Source organism: Rhinatrema bivittatum, chromosome 1 (assembly GCF_901001135.1).
Source record: "Rhinatrema bivittatum chromosome 1, aRhiBiv1.1, whole genome shotgun sequence".
Lineage (NCBI taxonomy): Eukaryota > Metazoa > Chordata > Amphibia > Gymnophiona > Rhinatrematidae > Rhinatrema > Rhinatrema bivittatum.
Window position 1 is genome coordinate 193,764,160 of NC_042615.1, and position 13,751 is coordinate 193,777,910.

Sequence of the window (13,751 nt, forward strand, 5' to 3'; positions counted from 1 at the left end):
ACGAGAGGGAGCACATCGAATGGCTCCCCTCAACCCCTGGGTGTCGAGGACTCCAACACAGGTGTGGATGGAGCGGACTTTTTAGAACAAAAAAAGCTTCTCCATTTTGTCCGGGCGCATGACGGCCCTCGGGGGTCATCTGGTCACACAGCTGACACCCTTGGACGTTGTGTGAGAGCCCCAGGAAGAGGATGCAAACTTCATGTGAATCCATGATGACATGGTCCACGGGCCCCGACAAAACTGGACGACGCCATGAAAAATAATCAGAGAGGTCGATGACCAGGGGCCACTGAGAAGTGGGATGCCGGGAATCGAAAAAAAGACAGAAAATGTGTTCTACCTATCACGCCAAGGAGAGACACCGAACGCAAAGGGGGACCAGTCGATGGAACGGGGAAAAAACCCGATTTCAGACACAAAGACAAAAAAGATGCAGAGCTCCAAAAACCACGAGGCAACTGCACTATGGAAAGAGAGAGACTGAAGAGGAACCTCGCGTGGACGTGTGGATAGTGGCATGCCATGTTCCATCTGATGTCATCATCCATCTGTGAGGACTACCATCCTGCTTGCCCTAGGAGAAAAAAGTAGACCTGAGTGGAGTTCTTTTTTCTGTAGTTGTTTTGAATATTGCAACTCAGGTGCCTCAGAAGTGGCTTTATGTTCAAGATCCACGTAAACATGACTGCATTCTGCATTCATCTTGCATTGAAGGTATTACAGAACCCAAATTTTTAAATAAAGAGACCCACAAACATGGAAAGTAAAAAAAAAATAACCAAAAAAAACACACTTTACAAAATCAAATGTTTACCTGCATTAGACTTGGCTTGTGCAGATTTCTTTATCATAGACTCAGTTTGATCTTCAGAAGCAGCTACTGTTTGATATGCTTCTTCATTTTTCTCTATTAAATGAAATGAAGGTAATTCATTTTATAGTACATTTTCTAAAGGTACTTTATAAACAATAATAAAAATAAAGATTCAAGTATTAAAGTGACTAGGCAAGCTAAATTGTGGCACTATATGTTAAGTATGGCATACAGTTAAAAATTCTGAAGGAAAAACTGCGTTCTGGAATCTATGGATAGAAATTCCATGTGTGATGAGGGAAGAGTATAGCCGTTGGGCTACACTAGCATCTTCTGGCCAGGATGGAGAGACTGAAATGCTAACACATAAGACAGGGTAATAAAATCAGCAACACTGTAATAGGAAATTTCACTTACTCCATATTGATTGCATAAAAGTCTCATCAGGACATCTATGGAGGTAACATTCTGAAATGTAACTTGCTTCTTGTGGATCTCAGACTTAAAAGCAGAGTTGCTTACATGTAATAGGTGTTCTCCAAGGACAGCAGGATATCCCTCTTCAGTCTTGTAACATAGAATTACAATAAAATAAAAATAGGAGAAACCCAACTCCGCAGGACAGAGGGTGGGTTTCATGAGGACTAACATCCTGCTGACCTTGGGGAACACCTGTTACAGGTAAGCAATTCTGCTTTCTCTAAGGACAAGCAGGATAGTAGTCCTCACACAAGGATGAATCCCTAGCTATAGACTGCTCCCCAACACAACAGGGGACAGATAGACACCTAACCAGCTGCCAATAGACACACCACCACCCTAGGTTGGGAGAGATGGGTTCTACACCTCAAACAGGTTCCTAAGGACAGACTGGCCGAACTTACTGTTGTGTCGGCCATCCCTATTCAGACAGTAATAGGGTGTGAATGTGTGGAGAGAATGCCATGTCACAGTCTTGCAGATTTCTTCCATGGGAACTGCTTGCAAGTGGGCCACCAATGCTGCCATGGTTCTGACAGAATGAGCCTAGACATGACCCTCAAAGATGCAGCCTGACCTGGCCATAACAGGAGATGCAATCTGCTATCCAATTAGATAGTATCTGTTTGGCAACAGCCAACCTATTCTTATCAAAAGAAACAAAAAGTTAGGTGGATTGTCTAAGGGCTTCTGTTCACTCCAAATAGAAGGCTAAGGCTCACTTACAGTCCAAACTGTGCAGGGCTCATTTGCCTTGGTGCGACTGGGGCCTGGGAAAGAATATTGGCAGGACAACTGACTGGCTAGGATGGAAATCCATCACCACCATAGGCAGGAACTTAGGGTGGGTACTCAAGACCACCTTGTCATGATAGAATTTTGTATGCATTGGATAAGTCACTAAGGCATGGAGCTCACTGACCACCACCAAAAACATGACCTTTCAGGTCACAGATGCGCAACAGCTCAAAAGAAGCTTTCATCAGCTGAGCTAAAAAATCACCTTGAGGACCCAAAGCATTGCGGGAGACAATATGGGAGGCTTCAACTGAAGCAGACCCGCATAAAACCTACTATAGGCAATACAGAGATGGCCATACCATCTACACTGTTGTTGTAAGCACCAATTATACTAGGACGGACCCTAACAAAGCCGGTCTTTAAGCTAGCCTACGATAGGTGTAGAAGGTAAATCAAGCAGTTTTTGGGTGGGGCAGGAGAACGGATCTAGGGTCTTCTGCTCACACCATCTCGGTTCGTAGGACTTTCTAGTGGAAGGCTTTCTAGAAGTCACCAGCACCCAAGACACATCTTCCGAAAGATCGAGTGGCTGCAGAATTAACCTCTCAACATCCAGGATGTAAGCAACAGGGCTTGGAGGTTAGGATGCTGCAGCCTGCCCTGAGATCCTGCGTGATGAGATCTGGGGAAGTCCCAGATGAACAACTCCCAAAAAAGTGGAAACCAGACCTGTCTCGGCCAATGAGGAGGCTACGAGAATCATAGTCCCTCTGTCCTCTTGAAGCTCAAGAGAGTCTTCGCCACTAAGGGAATCGGAGGATATGCATACAGAAGCCCTGTGCCTCAGAGGCAGGTGATGGTTTGCCATCTGTCCTGTGCAAGAAGCAGATCTGAGGCGCCTTCCTGTTGCAGAGGGACACACACACACCTATGCCTGGGCTCCCCCAGAGGCAGAATACCTGATTCACTACCTCCTGGTCCAGGGATGATTCGTGGAGTCAGAAGGTTCGACTTAGCCTGTCCGCTACTATGTTCTCCAACCCGGCTCTGAGCCACATCCCTTGGGACAGGGCCCACGACTAGATCTGGACCGGTTCCTGACAGGAGGTACGATCCCATGCCTCCCTGCTTGTTGACATACCACATTGCTACTTGGTTGTCGATTTGGAACAGAACAACTTTGTTGGACAACCCATAGCCCGTACCGATCAACTACAGCTCCAGGAAGTTGATTTGACATGAATATTCCTGAGCAGACCATAAACCCTGTGTGCCAAACCCATGCCCATGAGCTCCGCACCCCAGGGTAGACGCATCTGTGGTTAACAATTTGAGTGGGAAGACTCTGAAAGGAGATTCCCTGTTTCAGATTGGAAAGTAGCCGCCACTAGGACAAGGAGTCCCCTAGGGACAGGATGACTTGGATTTGATCTTGGAGGCTGTGTGTGACTTGCCGCCACTGAGATCTCAGGGTCCATTGGGCTCTGCGCATATGTAATCATGCTAAGGGAATAATATGGATGGTCACAGCCCTGTGGCCCAACACAACCTCAACATGTGCCATGCTATCATCTGCTGGCTGTGTTGAACTTCCACCACAATGGCCACTACTGTGACAGTCCTCTAGAGTGGCAGAAAAGCCTTGGCCTGAGCCATGTCTACCAAGGCTCCGATGAAGTCCAATTGAAGTAACGGACTGAGATGAGACTTTTGGTAGTTGAGAATGAACTCTAGTGACTTCAACACCTGGATTGTCAAGTGCATGGACCTGGCTGTCCCTGCCCCAGACATGCTCTTGACCAGCTAATTGTCCAGATAGGGAAAAACATGCACTCCGCTGCCAACACGGCTAAGCATTTTGGGAACACCCGTGGGGCGGACGCAAGACCAAAAGGCAACATCCGGTATAGAAAGTGCTGTTCCCCCACTACAAACCGGTAATACTTCCTGTGACCATGGAAGATCTTGATGTGGGTGTATGCATCCTGTAGGTCAAGGAAGCATAGCCAGTCCCTTTGTTGCAAAAGGGAAATCAAGGTGCCCAAGGAAACCATCTTGAACTTTTTTTTTTTTTAGAAATTTTTTCGAGGCCCTCAGGTCTAGGATGGGATGAAGTCCTCCTGTTCTCTTTGGAATCAGGAATTACTTGGAGTAAAATCACCACCCTCTTTCCCATGGTAGAACGGGCTCAACTGCTCTGGCCGTTAAGAGGGAGGAGAGCTCCGCTAGTAGTACTTCCTGATGCACTACTGGCCCCCAATATGGGCACAGAAGGCAATTTGGTGGGACACTGTGTGCAGTGTAGATCCTCGGATGAACAATGGACAGAACCCACTAGTCCAAAGTAGCAGTGAGCCACTGGTTCGCGAAGAACCAGAGCCTGCCCCCGACTGGAGGGCCCATCTCCCCGGGTATGGGCAACTGGCTGATACTCCCTGTGGTCCAGTCAAAACCCTGTCCCTGGGTTTGACTTAGGAGCCAGCTTGGGAGCTCTCTGCTGCCTAGGATGGCTGCAAGAGCTCTGATGTTGAGAATGGGATTGAGGAGGCAGAAGATAATACTTTGGTGAAAAAAGGACTTCCAGGGCCTCTGCCTCGATGGCCTCCTGGAAGAGGATGTTGTTGGAGGATCACCTGACTGTCCAGAAGTTGGGCCACAGAGTCCCTCACCTGATCTTCAAAGAAATTCACTCCTGTACATGGCATGTCAGTGAGTCATTCCTGTACCTCCTGTCGGAGATTCAAGGCCCACACCCATGCCATTCTGCGGCACTGATTCCTGCTGCAGATTCTCGATGCCAACTCGAAAACATCATAGGCTGCACGGGACCTCGTGTTTTCTACACTCCAAACTCTTGTGCACCAGCGACAAGAGGGTGTATTTCTGCTGTTGAGGCAGTTGCTCAGCCATCTCCTGCACTTGCTTCCAGATGTCCCACAAATATTGGACCATGTAGAGCTGGTAGACAGCGATGCAGGCAATAAGCATGGCACCTCCCAAGTGTCCACTACTCCTATGGTCCTTTCCCCAGGGGTGCCAAAGAGTGGCTTTGAGAGCACTTGGCCCTCTTGAGAGCTGATTCGACCACCACCAAACTAGTGGGGCAGCTGATGCTTATTGAATCCAACAGCCTTCTGGACAAGGTAAACCCATGTCAGTCTTCTTATGGAAAGGAAATACTGTGAAGGGGTGTTCCCAAATCCTCAGCTGCAACTACAAAAGGATCTTGTGTACCGGGACCACCACAATCTCCTTAGAAGCTACCACAAATTGAAGGACCTGGCCATCCTTCGCCATCAACAGCTGGAACAGGATGGCATTCGACATCAACCTCACAAAACCTGCGAAGGCTAAGTCCCCAGGCAGAGACTTCCTTCATTTCTCTGGAGGGGAAGGGTCTGATGGAAGACCATCCAAGTCCTTGGTGAAAGACTCTGTCTGATCATCACCCCCATGGGTTACTGGGACCCTCGTCCTCACTATATGTCACAGGGGATGGGGCCCTAGATGCTCGGCCAACGTCCAGAGGTACAGACACCAATGAAACTGGACAGGGGGGGGGGGCTATAGGCCTCTGCAATTCCGCTGGCCTCAGAGGAACTTCCTCCTTGGAGGAACCGGAGATGACCACCATATTGGTAGGAGGCAGCCCCGGTGCCCTGCTGGGCACAGAAGCCGACCCAGGAACCGAAGCCAGCTGAGTCAGTAAGGCACTGATGAGCACACTGATATCCTCCAGAAGTGGTACAAGAATGAGTGATACTAGCTCCGGTTCTGTTGGTGCCACAGAACCATGGCTCTGCAATGCCCACTGCACCACCAGCTGGACTCGATGCTCCAGCTCCTCCTCGAACATTTCCAATGCCAAAAATGACTGGGAGGTAAAAGGAGTGGCCAGATCTTTCTCAGACCCTTGAGGGGGATAGGCAACTGGCACCAGGACCGATGGAGACAGTCATGGATCCTGGGCATCGATGGAGGATTGGAGCTCCTTGCCACAGTGTTGCTTTGGGGGCATTGTGGCAAAAGCTGGTGCATCCCCATGACCTGAACCCTGCATTGATGGGGACTAGTGCCGATGTTTCTTTGTCTTCCCAAAATGCTTGCCCAGTCTTTCCCCGGTATCAAGGTCGAAGACAATAAACCTGGCATCCTCAATGTGGAGGAGATAGACAGTGGTCAGTCTCCAGCACCCCTATCCACTGACAACCTTGACGAAACAGTCGGTCGGGCTGATGTGTCCATCGGTGAAGCTCAGAGGTCCTTAGATGCTGATGCAGATATCAATGGTTGGACTTCTTTGACCTGGAGAGGTGATCCATTTTGTCAAGTCAAAGACTAATGTCCCTTTGGGGGTCATCTGGTCACACAAGTGGCAACCATAGATGTTATGCGATGCTTCCAGGCAGAGGATTCAGATTTCATGAGGATCAGTGATTAACATGATCTGCAGGCACTGGCAAAAACCGGACATGGCCATGACAGAGTAAAACAAAAGGTTTAAAGTACAGAACAGTGGTGGCGGGTGTCGATGACCAGCGGCACCAAGACACCAAGCGAGGGATCGACTGCGAAAGTATACCCTGACTGGGGACACTAATGGAAGGCACAGAGGAGGACCCGGCAACAGAAAAGAGGGAAAAAATTGTGAAAACTAAGTTTTTTGGCTTTGTGGAACTTTTAAGAGCTCAATCAACCGCGACGCTCACAGCTCCGCGGAAAAAAAGAGCCTGAAGAGGGACCCTGTGTGGACGCGTGGTATACTGCATGTTGGGCATAGTAAGTGTGCATAGTCAAAGTTTCTAGAAAATGACAAGTTTTCCGCATCGGGCTCAATCTGATGTCACCCCATGTGTGAGGCCTATTATACTGTTTGTCCTTGGAAAATATCTTTAGCGGTTGCAATCCATTCAAAATTCAGTTGCACGACTTATCTTCCTTCAATGTCACTATAACCATGTGACTCCTCTTCAAGTCACTACACTGGCTCACTAACTGCCAGCATGTCATTTGCTTGAACTGTTGAAGGGCCTTCCTATTGCTGGCAGTGAGGAGGCAACCTGCTAGCATGTTATCCCGCAGAATCTCATTGGTGTTAGAATTTGAAAGGCAAACTGAGATGGCGGTTGCCGCCACAGAGATTTTTTTGGGGGTGAGCGATGGGCACTTACTACTGCTCCCAAAAGGTTGCTGCCTGAAGCAGTCACCACACCCTGCCTCTATATAGAACTGCCCCTGGGAGTAGGCCTTGTACAGCATTGCATATCCTTGAAGGTTGTGCAGAGGTACTGCACTAAGTCTAGTGGATTAGAGTTTGAGGGATGTAGATGACCCTCAAATTGAGAGACAAGGGAACTCCTCTAGGTGTCCCCACTGTAGACCACAGGCAAGGTTAGCTATATTAGTTAAGATTGGTGAGACTTCACCTAGAATATTATGTTCTGTTTTGGAGACTCCCTCAAAAAGGACAGAGACATAATAGAAGCAGCCTAGAGAAATGCAACCAAAATGGTGTGACGTGTGCACCAAAAGCAATATGAGATAAGACTGAAGGACCTAAATATGTATACCCTGGAGGAGGGGGAAAGACAGAGGAGATAAAATACAGACTTTTAAATACCTGAAAAGTATTAATAATGCAAATGAATCAAACATTTTCCAATGGAAAACAAGCTATAGAACGTGAAATGAATCTCCAAGAGTTAGACTCAAGAACAATGTTAGGAAATATTTCTTCATGGAAAGGTGGTAGATGGATGGAAGAGGTAGTTAAGACAAGTACAGTAATGGAATTCAAAAGGGGCAAGGGATATACACAGAGGATCCCTAGTGGCAAGAGAATGGAAATGAAGAATTGGAGTAAACTGTGGAAACACTTGGTGCAACATTTCTGCATAGGGTAACACGCACGGAGAAGCAGCTACTTTCCTAAACAACTGGATGGACCATTTGGGTCTTAATCTGCCATCATTTACTATGTAAGTCCCTATGGTGACAACTGAAGGGAGTGGGTAATGCTCTAAATTGTTACAGAAAAGATGCAAGCAGCAAAAAATCTTTTAAGCCATTGAAATTTATTGTGGTTTTTGCAGAGAATCACTGCTACTTCTTAGACAGCGAGCGCATCAGCATTGAAATAAATTAACTTAAAGATGGTGAAAATCGTAACTATAATGCTATTTTGAGGGAAATTTAGTCTATAAAAAGCTGACAATTTAGAAATATTTCTGTTTATGGTACCTTAAATTCTTGAATTTGATTGGGACTGGATTTGGATGTTAAGGATCATCTGAGGTGTTTAGTACAGATTGAGACTAAGGCATGTGATAATACTAACACAAAATTTCTAATATTGCTGCCTAACTTCTTAAAGTTAAGCTTATTAAATATGCATTCCATGAAATCAAAGAATTCACTAATCTATGATTTGATTTTAGAGTACAATTTGCAGATTTTAAGTATCACAGAGATGTGTTTAGGAGAGGGTGACTTTTACATGAAGCTTGCCCTCTAGGATTTACTTTTATGACTAAAAACAGATTAAATAAACAAGGTGATGGGAAAGCAATGATTTACTAAAACTTACTACAAATTAAAGGTCCAATTTATTAAGGCCTTTCTCCCATTCTGTGTCTCTGGGAAAAATGCTTAGTAAATGAGGCCTCAAGTTTAACACTAAGACTTTATAGCCAGCCAGTTCCCTTTTGTTCCAGCTTCAACCAAAACATAATTATAGTTATTTGTTACTCTATCGCCCTCCTGTGCTAGATCACTTTATAGAAGAAATTAATGAACTGTCAAACCTCCTACATACTACAAAATGTTAGTGCTTCGTGATTTTAATGTCCATACAGATGACCCATTAAAACCAAGGGACAGATCTGGGTTTTCTCACAATATGTCCAGTCTTCTATTCATTTATTTAATTCTTCTATATACCGTTATTTGTTTACACATCACATCGGTTTACATTATAACTATAGAACTAAGAAGGGAAATTACACTGTAACAGGTCAGGTAACTAGGAGATAACAAAAGAGGGACATTCTGGTGTCAGAGGGGGAGGTGGGGATGCAGGAACAAAATAGTACAAAGCATCGAAAAACATTTACAGGCCGATACAGTAAAATCGCAGGAGAGCAGGCGAGCGCCCGCTCTCCCGGCGCGCGCACAGGACACTCTCCTGTGCGCGTGGATTCAGTAAAAAAATTTATTTAAATTAGGCCCGGCGGTAAAAAGAGGCGCTAGGGACACTAGCGCGTCCCTAGCGCCTCTTTTCGGACAGGAGTGGCGGCTGTCAGTGGGTTTGACAGCCGATGCTCAATTTTGCTGGCGTCGGTTCTCGAGCCCGCTGACAGCCACGGGTTCAGAAACTGGACGCCGGAAAAATTGGGCATCCTGTTTTCAACCCGCGGGCCTATTTCAAATTTTTTTTTTTTTAACTTTCGGGACCTCTGACTTAATATCGTCATGATATTAAGTCGGAGGGTGCACAGAAAAGCAGTTTTTACTGCTTTTCTGTGCACTTTCCCAGTGCCGGCAGAAATTAGCGCCTACCTTTGGGTAGGCGCTAATTTCTGCAAGCAAAATGTGCGGCTTGACTGCACATTTTGCTTTCTGAATCGCGCGGGAATACCTAATAGGGCCATCAACATGCATTTGCATGTTGCGGGCGCTATTAGGTTCGGGGGGGGGGGGTTGGACGTGCGTTTTGGACGCGCTATTACCCCTTACTGAATAAGGGGTAAACCTAGCGCGTCCAAAACGTGCGTCCAATCGCGGGTTAACAGTGTACTGTATCAGCCTGTTAGTATAACTATTTACATTGTTGAGGAAACATGTGAATTACATGTTTAATGGGCAGATAGAATTCAAATATTAATGATACTGATAGTAGGATATGGTTTAGATCCTGTTTTTGTATCAGAAAATGTAGAGATTACTTACCTGATAATCTCCTTTTCCTTAGTGTATGCAGATGGACTCAAAACAAGTGGGTATAGTGTGCTCGTGCTAGCAGTTGGAGACGGATCCGACGTCAGCACGGGTACATATACCCCCCGCAGGAAGTGCAGCAATTCAGTAATCTTCCTTGCAAAAGCTTTATGGATATATGTGTAGTGACCGATCTATTAAATGAACAGGATTACCCTGACCGATTGATAGTAGCTGGAGACTGCCAGTGTTCTCAACCGGAAGGCGTCGACACCCGGCAGGGTGGATGCCCTATATAAGAAAACATGGCTTACCGTGAGTCAGTGAATCCCCATGTATACCGGCAGTCGGGCAGGATGCTGAGTCCAACTGCATACACTAAGCAAAAAGGAGATTATCAGGTAAGTAATCTCTACATTTCCTAGCGTGTAGCAGATGGACTCAAAACAAGTGGGATGTACAAAAGCTACTCCCGGACTGGGCGGGAGGCTGCCCGAGGTCCGTTCAGGATTGCCCTCGCAAATGCTGTGTCCTCTCTGGCCTGGACGTCCAGACGGTAGAATCTGGAGAAGGTATGGAGGGAGGACCATGTCGCCGCTTTACATATCTCTGCAGGCGACAGCATCCTAGTTTCTGCCCAAGAGGCCGCTTGCGCTCTGGTAGAGTGAGCCTTGACCCGTACAGGCGGTGGTTTCCCTGCTTCTACGTAGGCTGCCTTGATAACTTCTTTGATCCAGCGGGCGAATGGTTGCCCGTGAGGCCGCTTCCCTTGCTTCTTCTGCTGTGAAGGACGAACAGGTGGTCTGTCTTTCGTACTGCTTCTGACATTTCCAGGTATCTGGACAGTAGCCTGCCGATGTCGAAATAGCGTAGTATTCGACCTTCTTCCGACTTCTTCAAACCTTCCGTGGTAGGCAAGGATATGGTTTGGTTGAGGTGGAAGTGTGAGACTATTTTGGGTAAGAAGGAAGGAACCGGGCGAAGATGGATAGCCTCTGGAGTGATTCTGAGAAACGGATAACGGCAGCAGACAGTGCTTGTAGCTCTGAGATGCGGCGTGCTGAGCATACAGCCAGCAGGAACACCATCTTCAAGGTTAACAAAACGGAGGGACAGGCCTCGAAGGGGTCTGAAGGCGTGTCCCGCTAGAAAGTCCAAAACTAGGTTGAGGTTCCACAGGGGTACTGGCCACTTCAGTGGCGGGGCGAATGTGTTTGACTCCTTTTCAGGAAACGTGAAACGTCTGGGGGTGTGGCGATGCTGTTGCCGTCACTCCGGGGGACCCGTAGCAGGATAGCGCTGCCACTTGAACCTTGATGGAATTGAGGGACAGACCCTTCTGAAGTCCATCTTGCAGGAAATCCAAAATGATAGGGATCTTAGCGGCATGTGGATTGGTGCTGTGAGTTTCGCACCAGGCTTCAAATACTCTCCAGATCCTTATATATGTTAGTGATGTGGAGAACTTGCGTGCTCTGAGGAGTGTCCTCTATTACCGGTCCCGAGCATCCTCTTTTCTTCAGTCTAGCCCTCTCAATGGCCAGACCGTAAGAGAGAATTGAGCTGGATCCTCGTGGAGGATGGGACCTTGCCGCAGCAGGTCACTGTGTGGAGGCAGGGGAAATGGAAGTCCCTGCCAGTAATCTTCTAATGTCTGCGTACCAGGGTCTTCTTGGCTAGTCCGGGGCCACTAGAAGAACTAGGCCTCTGTGCCGCTGAATCTTGTGTACAATGGCGCCCAGCAGGGGCCATGGAGGAAAGGCATATAGCAGGATCCCCTGAGGCCATGGCTGTACCAGGGCATCGATCCCCTGGGATAGAGGATCCCGCCTGCGGCTGAAATATCTGGGTACTTGAGCATTGGACCTGTCTGCTAGTAGGTCCATGCCCGGCGTCCCCCACTGATCCACAATCATCTGGAAAGCTGTGGGCGACAGCTGCCATTCCCCTGGATTTAGGCTTTCTCTGCTGAGGAAGTCTGCCGTGGTGTTGTCCTTCCCGGCGATGTGAACGGCAGAGATGTCCTGGAGATTTGCTTCCGCCCAAGTCATCAGGGGGGCTATTTCTAGGGATACCTGTTGGCTTCTGGTTCCGCCCTGTCGATTGATGTATGACCACCTTGGTTGCGTTGTCTGACATCACTCTGACCGCTCTGTTGCGAAGTCTGTGGGCAAATCGCAGGCACGCTAGCCTGACTGCCCGTGCCTCTAGTCGGTTGATGTTCCACCCCGACTCTTCTCTGTTCCACCGCCCTTGGGCGGTGAGTTCTTCGCAATGTGCTCCCCATCCGTTCAGGCTGGCATCTGTAGTGAGCCAGGGTCCAGGTTGGGGAGGACATTCTTGACCCCCGGCTCATGTGGCCGGGCTGCAACCACCACCGTATCTGATTCCGCACTCTGGCTGGTAGAGGTAGGTGTATGGTGTTAGTTCTGTTACCATGGGCTCCACCAAGACCAGGAGGGCGCGTTGTAATGGTCTCACCTCCAGAGTGGATGCTATAAGGCCGAGGACCTGTAAGTAATCCCAAGCTGTGGGCCGGGGGGTGGCGCTCCAGCAGGGCCTGCAGACGATTCCGGAGCTTTGATCTTCTCTTGGAGGTCAGACTGACCTTGTCTTCCTGGGTGTCGAATCGGACTCCTAGGTATTCCAGCGACTGAGAAGGCTGTAGGGAACTCTTGTTTCAAGTTTATTACCATCCTAGGCTTTCCAGAAGAGATATAACTCTGTTGGGTTGCCTGGTGGCTCTCCTCCGGGGACTTTGCCCTGATCAGCCAATCGTCCAGGTAGGGATGGACGAGAATCCCTTCCTTCCTGAGTGACGCCGCACTACTACTATGACCTTGGTAAAGGTTCGCGGCGCGGTGGCTAACCCGAAGGGTAAGCTCGGAACTGGAAGTGTTGATTCAGGACTTTGAAGCGTAAGTAGCGCTGGTGATCCCGATGGAATTGGGATATGCAAGTAGGCTTCTGACAGATCTAGGGATGTGAGAAACTCCCCTGGCTGTACTGAATTTTTGACAGACCGCAGAGTTTCCATGCGAAAGCTGGGGACCCGTAGGTGTCGGTTGACAGACTTGAGGTCCAGGACGGGCCTGAAAGTGCCCTCCTTTTTGGCACTATGAATAAATGGAATAATGCCCAGAAATTTATCTCCCCTGCAGGCACTGGGATTATGGATTTTAGGGACAGGAGCCTCTGCAAGGTAATTCTAGTGCCGTCCTCTGAGGGGTGAACAAGGGATTCCACAACTTGTCCGGGGGAGCCGAAGAAAGTCCAGGTAGTACCCTTCTCGGATGAGTTGGCGAGGACCCACTGTCCGAGGTAATCTCGACCCACTGTGGTAGAAGAGGGTTGCTGAGCCTGCCCCCTATGGCTGCTACCCCCCCGGATGGTCGGCTGATTGTCATTGTGGGGTGCGGCCGGGACCCGAACCCGAGCTGGTTCCCCTCTTGTTGCGCTTAGTCCGAGAGGACTGGTTCCGGGCCTGCGACGAGGTGCTTGGTAGCGAGTCCTGTAAGGGTTGAAGCGCTGCGAGTTTCTACCTCTGGATGGTCTAGGAAAGGGCGCTGGCTCCTCCTTGGCCTGTCTTCTGGTAGATGGTTAAGGAGAGGCGCCCCATTTATTGGCCAGTTTCTCGAGATCGCTGAGCCAAACAGGAGGGATCCCTTAAAGGGCAAGTCTCGTGAGACGTGTCTTGGAAGAGGAGTCGGCTGACCAATTACGTAGCCAGAGCTGCCTTCCTGGCTGCCACTGCGGATGATACTCCCTTGGCTGCCGT

The 13,751-nt window shown here is 48.4% G+C and overlaps 1 protein-coding gene across 2 annotated transcripts in view; it reads right to left on the minus strand.

The window, feature by feature from the left end:
• The window catches only part of NCAPG (non-SMC condensin I complex subunit G), a 455,902-nt gene that overhangs the window by 73,581 nt on the left and 368,570 nt on the right, over positions 1-13,751 (minus strand). For both annotated transcript variants that reach the window (XM_029590425.1, XM_029590416.1), the window contains one exon: positions 818-910. The gene's annotated coding sequence lies outside the window, so the exon portion shown is untranslated. The remainder of the gene's footprint in view (positions 1-817; positions 911-13,751) is intronic.